The sequence below is a fragment of the Melospiza georgiana genome, chromosome Z, assembly GCF_028018845.1.
Source record: "Melospiza georgiana isolate bMelGeo1 chromosome Z, bMelGeo1.pri, whole genome shotgun sequence".
In the NCBI taxonomy this organism is placed as follows: Eukaryota; Metazoa; Chordata; class Aves; order Passeriformes; family Passerellidae; genus Melospiza; species Melospiza georgiana.
In genome coordinates this window covers 69584052-69598277 of record NC_080465.1, presented here as the reverse complement: position 1 = coordinate 69598277, position 14226 = coordinate 69584052, and positions in this window count along the sequence as shown.

Genomic DNA, 14226 nt, shown 5'->3' with positions numbered 1-14226 from the left:
GTATAACATTAATAACATAATCAAAATTATTATGCTTATCTCATAAGCTTTATTTCCATATTTCTAGTGTAAAACTCTTGCATCATTTAGACAGAGAACTTTTAGGGGGGCATGTGCTCTTGACTTGTCCAGACATTTTTATATTCCTTTTCTGGCATACATGTCCAGTTTTCCCAGCCATACTCTATAGTTTTTATCATTGAACCTACTTTAAGCTAGACAAGGAGTAGCCTCTTGCCATGATGCTCTGTGGTGTCTGAGATGTAGCAATTCAATAAAAAACTTCTAGTATCTTTCAGTTTTCATGGGTGAATGATTTGTGTTTAAGGTAAGGAGTGAAACCTGCAGTTTTAGTGTGGTTTGATTTTTAGATATTGTCGGTATGAACGCATCTGTACTAAAACCAACATTTGTTTCATTTCATGTAGATTTAAACTACCTGAATAGTCCTCATCAGTCTCCAAGGGAAGCAAATAAGGACAGAAATGAAGCTGCAAAGCTAAACATACTTTATAAAATCAAATGAAGAATGTTAGATGTTGCTTAGAACTTATGGAGAAGACACAACTTTGCAAACAACATATTGGTTCCAAACACAAATGGAAATTCATAAGCTTTAAAGAACCTGATCCTGCATGCAGACCATACTAGTGAGCCCACATCTGGTAAACAGGTAGACAGGAAATTCCCATCACCTCACCTTTGCAGCCTGCCCAGAGCACTGTCTATTTCTGGCCCCCAAGAAACAAAGAGGAACTCCAGTGGGAGCTCCACGGCAGTGAGGACATGCCAGGCCAGCAGAGACAGGGCAGCCGAGATAACTTCTCCCAAGGAGGAGCCTCACTGCTGTCTTCAGACCAAAGGCATGGTTACAGTGATGACTGCCGCTGATTCTTCTCTCAGGTGCGGGCAAAGGGCAAAAACTGCACCTTGCAGCAATGAAAACCAAAACCACTTTAACAGAGAAGATGGCTGGGCATGAGCGGGTTGTCCAGGATGCCGTGCAATCTCCATCCTTGACAATATTCAATATTCATCTGAAAAAACCTCAGCTCACTCAGAAGATGGTCTTGTTTTGAGTGGACAGACTGATTAGAGACCTCTGGCAGCTCGAGTTGCTCCATGACCACATGATTTCATTAGAAATTGGGATTGTAAAACACAATGTTATTTCAGGGCCTCAACAGACCTGAGGAAAAAAAAAGGCAAGAACTTGAAATTGGGACTTTTTCTTACTGATCTTTCCTTTCAATCATAAGAGATGCCTCATCAAAGCATTCTAAACACACGAATATAATTTTGTATTCCCTTAAAAATAAGTAAGGAAATAAAAAGAAAAGATTGTTTATTATTTGTCTTCTGGGATTTTATGATGGTTGAGGCTTTTCCTTTTTTCTTTTCTTTTTTTTTTTTTTTTTGCATCACATAGCGTGATCAAGTTCTTCAAGTTCTTACTTATAATCTTTTTAATGTTGTTTCCAGGGACTTTTCCAGGAAAATACCAAGTATTGCAAAACCACATAACAAAAAAAAAAGGAACACTGAATGAAGATTTCTCTCAAGTCCTTATCTTTAATTGAACTTACAGTTCTTAGCTCATGAGAGCAGTAAACATGGGTAGAAATCATTCAAGACTGTAGTGGCTTCAGGGATAGTACAGCAAGTTTTCTTAGCAGCTACAAGTGAACATTGTGTTACTGATTCCTATGAGGGATTTCTGAAAATCCCCTTTAAATTAACCTTTTTTTCCCTTCATATGTACTTCCCTTAAAAATGTTGCCTTTCTGCACTGGCTATGGAAAACTGCTGCTGACATTGCTGTCAGGTTCCATATGTGTAGATGACTGTGCATAAATATTTAAATATATGTGAGGAGATAACAGGAAATACTTTTCCAGTGCTTTATATGTACTTCATGTAATTTAATTTAAAATCAATGTCAGATGACTATTTTTTCATACTTTACCTGGTAAGAAACCAACTTCTAATACTTAGGTATTCCAGATCAAGTCATCTTTAAAAACAAATGTATCCCTCTGCTGTATTAAAGTGGACATAATTAAATAAATACAAATACTGTTAAACTGGGAATGTAGCTAGAGACACTTGCTAAAAATGAGTCAGGCTGTTCTGAAATTAGGACATAAAAATATTTTTCTGAGCACATATATCTTCTTGCCCAAATGAACTAGGATAAATGGAATAGTGGAAAGTTTGCAGGCTGGCTCTTGAATATGAGAAATTAGACCTTCTCTTCACAATCTCCCTCCCTCTTCAGGCACCTTGAAATTGTTCCATACATCATTTATTCAAATTTAAAAGTCATAAATATTTGGCCAGCTTGGGGGATGGACATATGAATAAAATTTACCCAAATTTGCACTTCACAGTAAATGCTTCACAAAGTCATGTGGCTGTAATTATTGCTCAATAGTTTCAGATTAGAGATGACCAAGATCAAAGGGAATATTTTGATGAATCTAAAATGTTTTGCAAATATTAATACAAATCTTTGAAGAGTACTCTTTTCTAGTCCTATATCTCCCTCCAATTTATGCATCTTTTTTACATCATATCTACCATTAATGAAATTAATAATTCCTCTCCATGAGTATTTTTCATGGAGTTTAAAACCTTAAAAGCAAGCCATGTGAGGTGGAGAGGTTGCATGAACTGAAACCTGTGGTGCTGCCTTATCACAATTAACTATAAGACCAGAAACCAGCAGCTGTCACACACCACTAACTGGGTTACAGTGTCAGTCAACAAATGAAACAAATGCATGACCTACTGAAGAGGCATTGCAAAACCACTTTCTTTTCTAATTTTAGCTATCTGATACACTAGTATTTAATAGCAGGCATGTGACACCAGACAAATTCATGATTCAATTCTTTGCTCAGAACTTCCCCATAGCTACTCAGTGTACTTGTACATTGTCTCTGCCTAGTTTCCTTCTTTCTATGGCCTTTATTTCAGTGGGTCAGAAGCTTTATCCTGAAAAGTACAGACCATGAAAAGCAGTGTATTTCACCCTATTCCCCCTTAGCTCAAGCTCTGTCTCATTTTGGAATTTTTATTACTCTGTCCAGACTTATTCTGCAATATTTACTTGAGAAGTCTTGATACTTCCAGCTGAATTTGCCTGAATTTATGGCATTGTTCATAAGAAATTTACTTGCATTTCCACTGTATATCATGGCTGCCAAATATAACAGATGTTCCCTCTTGTACTGCTGCACTGTCATAGAGGTGATAAATGTAATATAAGACATCTGAAAAGAACATTTGTCAGAAAAATACAGTAAAACATGAAATATCCAAAGAGTACTTGGAACATGCGTGAGCATTTTGTCAAAGATGGCAAAAACAGTATCCAAGTATGTATCCTAACAGAGTAGAAGAAGAAAACCAGGGCAAGACTGAGTGAAAAATAATCAAATTGTAGTTTTTGGAAATGAAAAAGAAACAGGAGTAGAAAAGTGGAAAAAAATTAATTCTTGACTTCCAAGAACTAAGTTCAAAAATTTCAGGCACCAGAGCTGAGAAACAATTGCAAGTGAATAAAGAAGTTAAAATGAGCTATTAATCTTCTGAAGAAGTGGGGGCCGTATCAAATTCCCCATTACACAGGTAGGACGCAGGAGCAGAGGGGCCTTTTCCCAAGGCCAAAACACAAAAAACAAATATGCAGGAAGGGGTAGCTAGGACAGATTGCTGAGGACATGTGTAAATAAGTATTTATGGTAGAAACCTGAAAGAGACACAGCTAATGAGAGACTTGAAGAAATTTGTTCAGGAAGCTGAATGAAAACCAGTATGAGCAGTGGCCACATGTTCAGCAGGAAGGAAAGCTATTGCCAAATGAGATGGAGAAACCAAAGCCTTTACTGTCTTCTTTATATCAATATTCACTAAGAAGATTCAGTAGAACCATCTGTCTAATACCAAAGACAAAAGGATGATATTCCAAACTAGAAACATTAGGAGCAAATTAAAGAGCCCATCCTTCTAGAGATTTAATTTTTTTAATCATATAAATCTGCCAAACTAGCATTAAAAAAAAAAGGAAAAAAAGGAAAAAACCAAACAACAACAAAAACCCACAAACAAACAAATCCAAACAGAAAAACAGTAACATATTAAAAATCCAAAAGCCTGACCAAAACAACCTCAGAACTGGTGAGTAGTTAATACTGAAAATTCAAAATTCTCAAACTAAAACAATGAAAAGAGCATTAATGTGCTTTTTCATAAAAGTTAGAATGAAGGCATTGCAGACCATCTGATTTAACAACAGTTACTGGATTGTTATATATATGTAGATATATACATAGATGAAGAAGTAGATATAGATATATATTCCTAAAGAAGATAACAGCAAGTTGAGCAACAGAGAGTTGTCAAAGGTCCTGTCCTGTTGAGTATTCTTACTGGTAACTGGGCAGGAGAACAGACAGGAGGTTTATTGCACAAACTGACAGTTGTCACATTGAAGCAGACAAGGAGAAATCAAAACAGGTCAGACAAACCAGAAAACTGCATATGCAGAAAAGTGTCAACTGCATGGGAACAAGAACAACAAGCTGAAGAAAAGGATCTCAACATCCTTATGAACTACAGGCTCTTCATCCTTATGAAGAACAAGAGCTCCCATGGTGATACTGCAAAGAAAATTCAAATTCCCAGCTGGAGGAATATACCCCACCAAAGAAGAAATCCTTCTGCTCTACTTAGCACTGGCAGAGCCCCAGCACTTTGTCCTGTTTGGGAAGCTTCACTAGCTTGGTATTAATGAGAAGAGTGCATAGGAGAGCAGTCAGGCATCCAAAAACATGAGAACAAAAACACATGAATTGTGGGAACATGCTAAAGGAAACGCAGTGGGTTGGGCTGTTGAAGAGAAGCCTGAGATCTGGCACACACAAAGCTTCAGGCCAGAAAAGACTCAGAAGAGCCAGGAGTCCTCCTTCTCTACAGCAAATAGGATAAGCAGATACACCACTTTCACTGCCAGATTTAACACAATGAAACGCTTCTAAACCAGTTTGAGAGTCTGCATGCACTGATCATCACCATCACTTGAGGAGGAGAATAGACAACATCTGTACATATTTGCACAGCTACAGAGGCAGAGTATTAGGATTCTGAGGTCCATTTTCTTACCCTCTATGGCTATTGCCATGAATGACCTGATGAGTGTGAAAAAAAAAAGGCTGTGCGATTTTGCACATCTCTCTTGCCTAGAACCATCGTTCAGTCCTTTTGTCTGTTGAAAACAACTGGGTTTTGAGAGATGCCTGATGAAAAGTTATTTTCCTAGAATATTCACTATAAAGTCAAAGTCAAAAAATTGGGCGAGTAATTCTATTCAGAAGATAAATGAATAGCTCACAGAGAAATCTGGCAGTAGAGAACATCCTGTCTCAGGGAAGGAGCCACTTCCAGACTTCTGACTCCAGCATGAGTCACACCTCAGCTGTGTCAGAGGGCCACTGTGGCCAGTGGTCAACGTTCTTTTTCTAGGAAATCAGCTAAAATCCACCTGCTGACATGCACTGAATGAGCAAATGTCACCATGCAGCAGTGGTTCATGCTGCTGCAAGTGAAGAGATGGACACAAGGATCCAGGCGATCTCAGAGCCAAACTATGAAATATAGGTTGCACCTTCTGCCATCTTGCCATGAACCACATCGAACTGTCTTCCAGGGGCAAGTGGCCCTTCCTGCTGCCAGTCTCAGGACAGGGGCCCCCAGATCCCCCCATCCCATTCGAGCTTCAGGAAAGAAAAAATCATTCCCTTGCATCATTTTAAGATTTAAATAATATTTTGGGTTTTCCTACTATCTTACAGTTTTACTACATTTTCTGACACATGGAAGCTACAATATCTCATGCCTGCTTTAAAAATCTTTTTTTAATCACTTATCATGCTGTCTAGCACAACATTTCATCAACTTTCTTATCTGCTTATCTGCCTCCAGTGAAATTTTTTTGTGAAAACTGTAGCCAACATGACTCAACCATTTCCGAGCAAAAGACAAAGAAAAAATACACTGTTAAAAGTCCGGACAGTGATGTTTTTGTATCATAGCTTTCCTTGTGTAAGATACAAATTTTAATTGAGGCATCTACTAACAGTGATGGCAGCAAAAGTCAGAAGTAACGTGGTTGCATTTTCCCATTACTCCAAATTGTGTTGCTTTTACAGAAGGCACTCCTCAGAAATTTTCCTGAGTATCTCAGGAAAATAAAAATGGTGATGTGATTTTAGGTCAGGCAAGAGCCCTTCCATGATGCCACACTGTTTCAAGATGGCCTTTGGGTTAAGGTGCATACACAGAAACAAATGAACATCAAGCAGATAAAGCTTGTCCTGGCCCTGCCCCTTGCCTGGCCCCTCTGAGAGATGGAGCGGTGCCTGAAGTTACCTGAGTTCCTCACAGATCACATCACACTTCAACATTACCAATGATAGGGCCATTTACTGAATTTTTTCCCAAATTACAGATTGCAGCTCCTAGCACTGGTATAAACCGGAAGTAAAAGGAGGTCCTTAGATTATGTGAGAAAAATCATCAATGTTTATTGTTGCCAACCTGGCTTGCGGTTGATGAGCTGAAGCTTGAAGAGGTGAGCACCAGTGCTGGAGGCTAGGATTTTTCCTTTTTTTATCTTAGGGAATTTTCTCACATTTGTTGCAAAGAAACAATAATGAGAAACAAAAGAAGAGAAACAAAAGTAACTACAGAGGGGAGGAGGAGTGCGGCAGGCTTTACCATCCTAGCTGAGGGACATTCTCCTGGGAAAGGAGGAGATATGGCAGGATTTGGGCTGGGTGCAGCTCCTGGCTCGCTCTGGCTCTCCCTTTGGCGTTCGGGGTGCCCGAGGCCGCGGCCGCTGTGGGGACGATTCACCCCCACTGGGGGGCTCTGGCTCCGTCGCCTTTCTCCTCCCGCCAGCGGAGCTCTGCTCACAGCAGCAGCCGCTGCTCTGGGACCTCGTCCACACCCGACCTCCCCAAGGGGGACCCTTCAGCTTCTCAGGGTGTCTCAGGGCAAACCCCGGGATCCTGAGACCCTTCCCCCTCTGATGCCTCAAGATTTTAGCTTTTATAGTTTTCAGATTTTCTACTGCATTAGTGTACAACTTTGAACTCTATACAGAATGCTAGTTAGCTTTCTTCACGTTTTGGTCAGACTAAACAATCCTTCTGGGCCTGGGAACCAAGGTCACATCATTTGCCTCAGGCCCTGGAAGGTATAAAATAAGAGTGAATCAGGATGGTGGAAGCAAACTGAAAGTGACTTCAGTGCCTGGGGCTATAATTGGACAATTAACCTCTGATATCCAAACAGACCAAAATTATATCTGTCTGAGAAAACTAGTGACTGTTGTCCTTCTTGGGGGTAGCCACTGTGAGGCTCCTACACTGCCCAAGGTGTACCTTTTGAAGGCCTTTTAATAAAGGCTTTTGTTTTCTAACTTTCTTTATTTTCTAACTCTCTCTAGACTCTGTTCCAGGGATCACCTCCAAGGGATCCTCTCCCAGTGCTGGCTGCTGGCTGTGCTCTTGCTACAGCCACAGAGTTTCTGATATATCTCATCTACAGCCCTGGGACCTTGTCATCCGAGCAGATCCAGCTTGCTTCTTCCAAGGTCCCTGCTGCAGCTCTCTTTGCCATCCAGAGGGTCACTGGGACCCCTGGGGGTTTGTAAAGCAAACTTTTCCCATCCCTTCCCATCTTGGCCCAGCCACCATCACCCCTGGCAAAGAGGTGGCCGAGCCCCCAAGCCACAGCGCCGCCTGCAGGCATGGAGGAATCATGGCACCCGCCGGCCAGGAGCCAGCAGCGCCCCTGCTGGCGGCGGCCGGAGCTGCACCGAAGGGGAGCACACCTGCGTCAGCGGCTGTGCGGATTTGTGGTTCTGGTTGCTGTTGTTGCTGCCAGTGCTGTTTGTTTGCCTTCTTATACACACTAACAAAAAATTGTTATTCCTTTCCCCATATGTTTTCAAAGCTATAATAATTCAGAAGGGAGGAGGTCGTATTCTCCGTTCCAAGGGAGGTTCCCTCCTCCCTTGGCAGGCACCTATTTTTCAGACCAAGACAGCCAGATACAGGAGCACAGAAGGCTCTTCCCTGTACCTCAGGAATGCTGATCCTTGAGCTGTTACCAGCAGCTAGGGTCTAGGAATGTTTCTCTTGCCTAAGTCATGTACAGAAGTCATTAGCTTTTGAAGAGTTTCTCTGGAAATACCTTCTCAGAATATGACCCTCATTGGCACACCTAGTCACATTTTTGAGGTTTTATATCTGATACATTGTAGGTAGTAATTTTTCATTTCTGGGGGACAAATAAAAAGTAAGAAAGAAGTCCAAATTAAAGTGAAATCTGTCAATTTCTTACTTTAGAGGAATCACTCAGTCTTACAACAACTGAAGTAGGGTGGAGAAGGTCTATAGAAAGCAGCAAGTCTATTGCAACTATCAGAATTTTCCTGAAAAAGCCTATTCTGAAGAAGAATTTTTTTTTTTTTAATTAGAAGTACACAGTTCCCACTTGTGTTCTGCTAAACAATCTCACTTTATCTTGAGATTTTCTGGGCTGGATGTCATATCAGGATGCCATTATACAGTATTCCATTTACAAAAGTATCTTGGATTATTTTGTGACTCACTGTTATGCTGCCCAAAAAAGCAAAATGGAAAAATAAAGTTAACTTTTCTGAGTAAGATAACTGAAAATAACTGTTCTCCATAAAAACTTCATTTACTCAATTGTACCTTTGAGAAGAAATTAGAACAACTTTTGGTAGACAGCATATTATTCTTAACATTTCAGGCAATAGATATAACCAAGACAATGACCTGGAGTTAGCATGTATCTCGTGTTTTTTGTTCCCTCTTCATGCTGACTACATCCCATCTTTATTTTTGGCCACTTGGAAAATATAATGCAGGTCATGTAGCTGCAATTCCATTCTTCCACAGGGGATGATAGGGAAAGCTACTCTCAGCATTTCCACTTCACCTTGAAGCCTGGGGCATGATGCACATGTTTTTCTCACAAACCCATGAGATTTATTTCCACAGCACACTGTCTTTAAATTATATAGGTATACCTTTTTTTTTTTTTTTTTTTTTTTTTTAATGGAAGATAAAGCTTTTCATCTTTTATCTAGATGCAGATAATAAGAAATTTTGGCTACATTTTCTTGGAGGCCTGCAAGTACAATCTTCTTTGGGTTGCTGCATTCTGAAACATGGTAAAGTGATTATAGAGTATTTGTAAAAATGAACCTGTCCAAATGAGTCAAGGACCAGCCAGAAATTCATTATTTATCATCCAGAACACAAAAGTAGAAGCAAACTCTCCTCTGATCACAAAACATTTTCTGGTTCATCAAAATTTTACTCTGCTACTGAAGTTATCCTCTCATATCCAGAATAGCTGCAGTTCCCTGATAAAAGCAGTGCTACACACTGCACGCACTGAGAAACAATACTTAAGTGTAATAATAGAAATAAAACGTGGACCTGAAGGTTTATTTCCTTTATCACAATGGTTTTCAAGTTGGCAATTAGGTGAATGTATGACTAAATTTTAGTGGATAATTTGTGATTTGGCTGCATCAGCTCTTCTTTCCTCCCCTAATAAGAGTCTGTTTGGCAAATGTGTTGAATCTAGAGACAAACTGAGCAAAAAAACGCTTATTTCTCATTCTATGTTGTGTGTTATTCTATTATGATTTGCATAAATGTATTGACTCATATACAACAGGTAATGAAAATATAAATATGTGCTATGAAAATATAAATGTTAGTGCTTACGACAGAAAGAAAAGAAGTATGTCTTCTGAAAAAGACTAGAAAGACTTTTTTATTATTTTTCAGAAGACCCCTGTGATATTACCAAGATTTCTCTCTAAGCAGAGCAGTGGTTTCAATTCTTCTTTTTAGATCATATTGTGAAGTCACTCTACTGTCCTCTTTTCCTTGTCCTCACTAAATTATCTAAATTGTTAATGAATTGTATTCCTGTTCATTTAATCTCACTTTTCCCAAGGTTTCCCTACACTTTTGAAGAATTTTACTAGACTCATTGAAACTTTTTGTGTAAATCAAGTGGATTTTGCTTAGCAGCCTCCATCAGCTTGCTCAGCTAATGTCTTCATATATTAAAAATATTAAATACAAGGCCAGAGGTTTTATCTGATCAAAAATCCAGTCTCTCAAGCCCATATTATTAGGGTGGGTAAATAGTGAGGCTGCTATTGCAAAAAGAGCCAGCCTCTTCTCTTTTCTTTTCTCTTCTCTTCTCTTCTCTTCTCTTCTCTTCTCTTCTCTTCTCTTCTCTTCTCTTCTCTTCTCTTCTCTTCTCTTCTCTTCTCTTCTCTTCTCTTCTCTTCTCTTCTCTTCTCTTCTCTTCTCTTCTCTTCTCTTCTCTTCTCTTCTCTTCTCTTCTCTTCTCTTCTCTTCTCTTCTCTTTTCTCTCTCTTCTGCTTTCAATGCATGAATCATATAACCTCTGTTCCAAGAGAATTGTTGCTTCAAAATAAACATCCTTTACAAATTATTATGTATTACAATTATGTATGGAGGGATTCCAAAATCACCAGAACAAGCTGGATTTGAATAATGTGTCCTCCTTCTCACACAAATTAGCAAACTGTGGGTTCAATCTGATTGAAAATAGGATTTAAGGAGTGTTATTTTTGAGATAAATCTTGAAATTTTACTTTGCAAAACTCTAGACAGAGTATCAACACCACATTTTTTAAGTAGCTTTCTGTTTGTTTAGTTTAATTTTCAGCAACCACTGTAGCTGCAGCTGCTAGTGACTGGTACAGATTCTGTCACAGGAACTGCTGTGTCAAAACACATATGTCTTTAATGGGGCTTTTGGCAAGCACGGCACAGATGTTATTATGGAGGTTGATACAAATAAAACTAATGGTTTATTTCATGCTTTACAAACTGAAATCAAAGATTTAAAAAATTCAGTTTACACACAAAAATATTTATAGAGATAAATCACATAATAGGCGTGCAAAATATTTGTTATGTCTTTGTTGAAAAATCATGAACTAAAAGGACAGTGGCTGACAGCTATACGTAGCTCTAAGAAAGGATATTTTTTAAAAGTTAAATAAATGTGAAGCTGTCAATGTTGCTGTCTGATTTCAAGAGGTGGGATTTCTAAATCTTGTGAAATTACAGCTTTACAGACTTGCTACATCTTTCAAATTAAATACACTTGGCTTAATTCTGGCAGCTGTTTGGCTCCTAGTACAAGTTTTTCTTCTTTCAACTGCAACTCAGATGTCACATCATAAAAGCACTTTTAAATATTAGGAATTCCTGCTTTAAAGAATGAATGGTAATTCTTTTTTGCAGAGGAAGATGAACTATTTTGTAAGATAAAGACATGCCTGGAGATTAGCAAACTGCACGGTGCCAAACTCCTACAGATGCAAACCATTTCACCACACTGTGCTGACCCAAAGCTAATGCTCATAATAGTAGGCTGTGGATGTTCTCAAGTGAATTATTTAATACAGCCCTTTTTCTGTTGACATATTGTCTGTTTACTCAGATTTGTATGAACTACTTCAGAGGAACTGATTGCATGCAAAGTTCTTAGAGAGAATTAAAGGACATGGCAAAAGAATATGACATTAATTCATTTAAGTCATGGCAGTCAGGTGAAGTCTCAGGAGACTGGAAAAAGGAAAACATAGTACACAGCTGTAAAAAAGGTAGAAATCGTGACTCTGGGACCTACCAACCTATCAACCTCACTTCTATGCCTGGGAAGACCATGGACCATACTCCTAGAAGCTGTGCTAAGAAACATGGAGGACAGGGGGTGATTTAGGACAGCTAGCATGTCTTCACCAAGTCCTGCCTAACCAACCTACTGACTTTCTGTGACAAAGTGACCACATTTGTGGACAAGGGAAGGACTAAATATATAATTTTTCTCAATTCCTGTAAAGCCTTTTGCATGGTCACCTACAGCATCCCTCTCTCAAAATTAGAGATGGGTATGATGGGTGGACTGTTAGATGGATAGGAAAGGGGCTGCACAGTCACATCCAGAGGAGAATGATGAATTACTTGGAGTCCTGATGGAAATCAGTGACAAGTGGAGTCTCTCGGGGGTCCATTTTTGAGCGATGTTATTTAATAACTTCATTAATGACATAGATAAAGGGATAAAATGCACTCTCAGAAAATTAGCAGATGACACCAACTTGACACTTGTGAAGAATGGGATGCCATCCAGAGGGACCTGGACAAGCTAAGTAGTGGCCTACAGGAAGAGGTTTAACAAGGCCAAGTGCTGGTGCTGCCCCTGGGCTGGGACAGCCCCTGGTACCAGCCCAGGCTGGGCATGAGCAGCCCCAGAGCAGCCGTGCCCAGAAGGGCTTGGGGGTGCTGTGGGTGAGAGGCTGCACATGGCCCAGCCATGGCACTCCCAGCCCAGAGAGCCAAACGTGTCCTGGGCTGCACCCAGAGCCCCGTGGGCAGCAGGGCAGGGAGGGGATTCTGCCCCTCTGCTCTGCTCTGCTGAGACCCACCTGGAGCCCTGCATCCAGCCCTGGGCTCCCAGCACAGGAACCACAGGGACCTGCTGGAGCAAGTTCCAAAGAGGGTCACCAAATTGATTAGAGTCTGGAAAGAGCAACCTTGTCTAGTGCAAGTTGTCCCTGTCCCCACCAGGGGCTGGAACCAGGTGATCTTTAAGGTCCCTTCCAACACAAAGCATGCTATGGATTCCATGACCCTGAGACTATTGGGACTATGAGATAACTGAAGAGCTCAATTTCATTTGTTGCACTTACTTTGGGGATTGATGAAATTCACTGTGATAGCTTTGGTTTAATTTCTGTAAAGTGGAAAGAAACAGGATATAAGTAGCCCATTTTTGAAGGCCCCAAAGTTCAGTGTGATGAAATAGGCTGATGGGGATATTCACATACTGTGAAACTATGTGTGTGTTTTACGTCAATGCATGATGAACCTAGTTCTGCAAGATTCTCTCGCAAATCAGTTGTTGCTCTTTTAATTTCTTTGTGTTGCAAAAACAGCTTCAGTCCTAACACCAACTATGCCAGAAACTGCACAATAGCTGAGAAAGCAAATTTGGTTTACTTTCCAAGGACTTTCTCAGGGCAAAATGAGTAGCTTGGAACAGTTGGGCTGCTTAGGTTAGGAAAGCAGAAAGAAATTGTTCAATTGTCTTTCATGCCCACTGGTGTAGGAAAAATATTCAATTTAATTTGTTCTATTAAAACATGCAGCTTTCAAGAATGTTTATTGCAATAATAAAGGCCATCTACCACTTGGTAAAAAAGCTAGCTATGGTTGTCAAAGTCCTTCACTGGTGGATTTTAAGACAGATAGTTTTATAGTTGGTCTCAATACAGCCAATTCCCTTCCAAGCAATACAATTTCTCCAGTGGTTTTCTTAAGATCTCTCCCACCTATGCATATCCTAGACACTTGGGAAACAATGTGTAGTTAAATTGGGCAGCTTCAGAAAAAGGATGTATGTCGAAAGCATTTGTGCAGTGACTCACCATTGTGCAAAGTAAGCATTTGAATGATTATTTACTTTTGTTCTATTTGTCCTTCAGATTACTTTGTTAGTGGACATCTGGCACATACCCAAGTTTCAGCTACCTCACATTTTCTATTGGAGAAGATTTTTGTTGTCTCTGAAGAGGAATTTAATTATTTGTAAAATAATTTCAATAACCTGCAGGTAAAAGTCCAAAAACTAGAGAAATCCCTTTTTTTCCATGAAGTTTTTTCAGAGTACACCAGATGATATGCTGCAAAAAGTGGATTGTACACCAAGAAAAAGGTTTTGTCCACCCACATAAATATTTTTTCCAAGGAGAAGTAGCAACATAAAATACCCTCATCTACACTATGAGATTCCAGAGAGCTGGCAGTATGTATGCTGCTGGAAAGAAAACCAGGGATGTTAAATCCATTTGTTTCTGTGTTTGAGTGGGTAGAACAGAGAATTCACAAGTCTATATGGGGTTTGCAGGTGAATATACATATACATTGCAGCTATATTTCCTTCTCTTTCACACCCACACTACATTAATTTTTTCAGGGGCTATCTGGTTTATTTAACTGAGCAACAAGAAGCTAGCAGATTTTGGCAAGCAAATTCAATAGTGCTCTAGTAAACCTGTATATT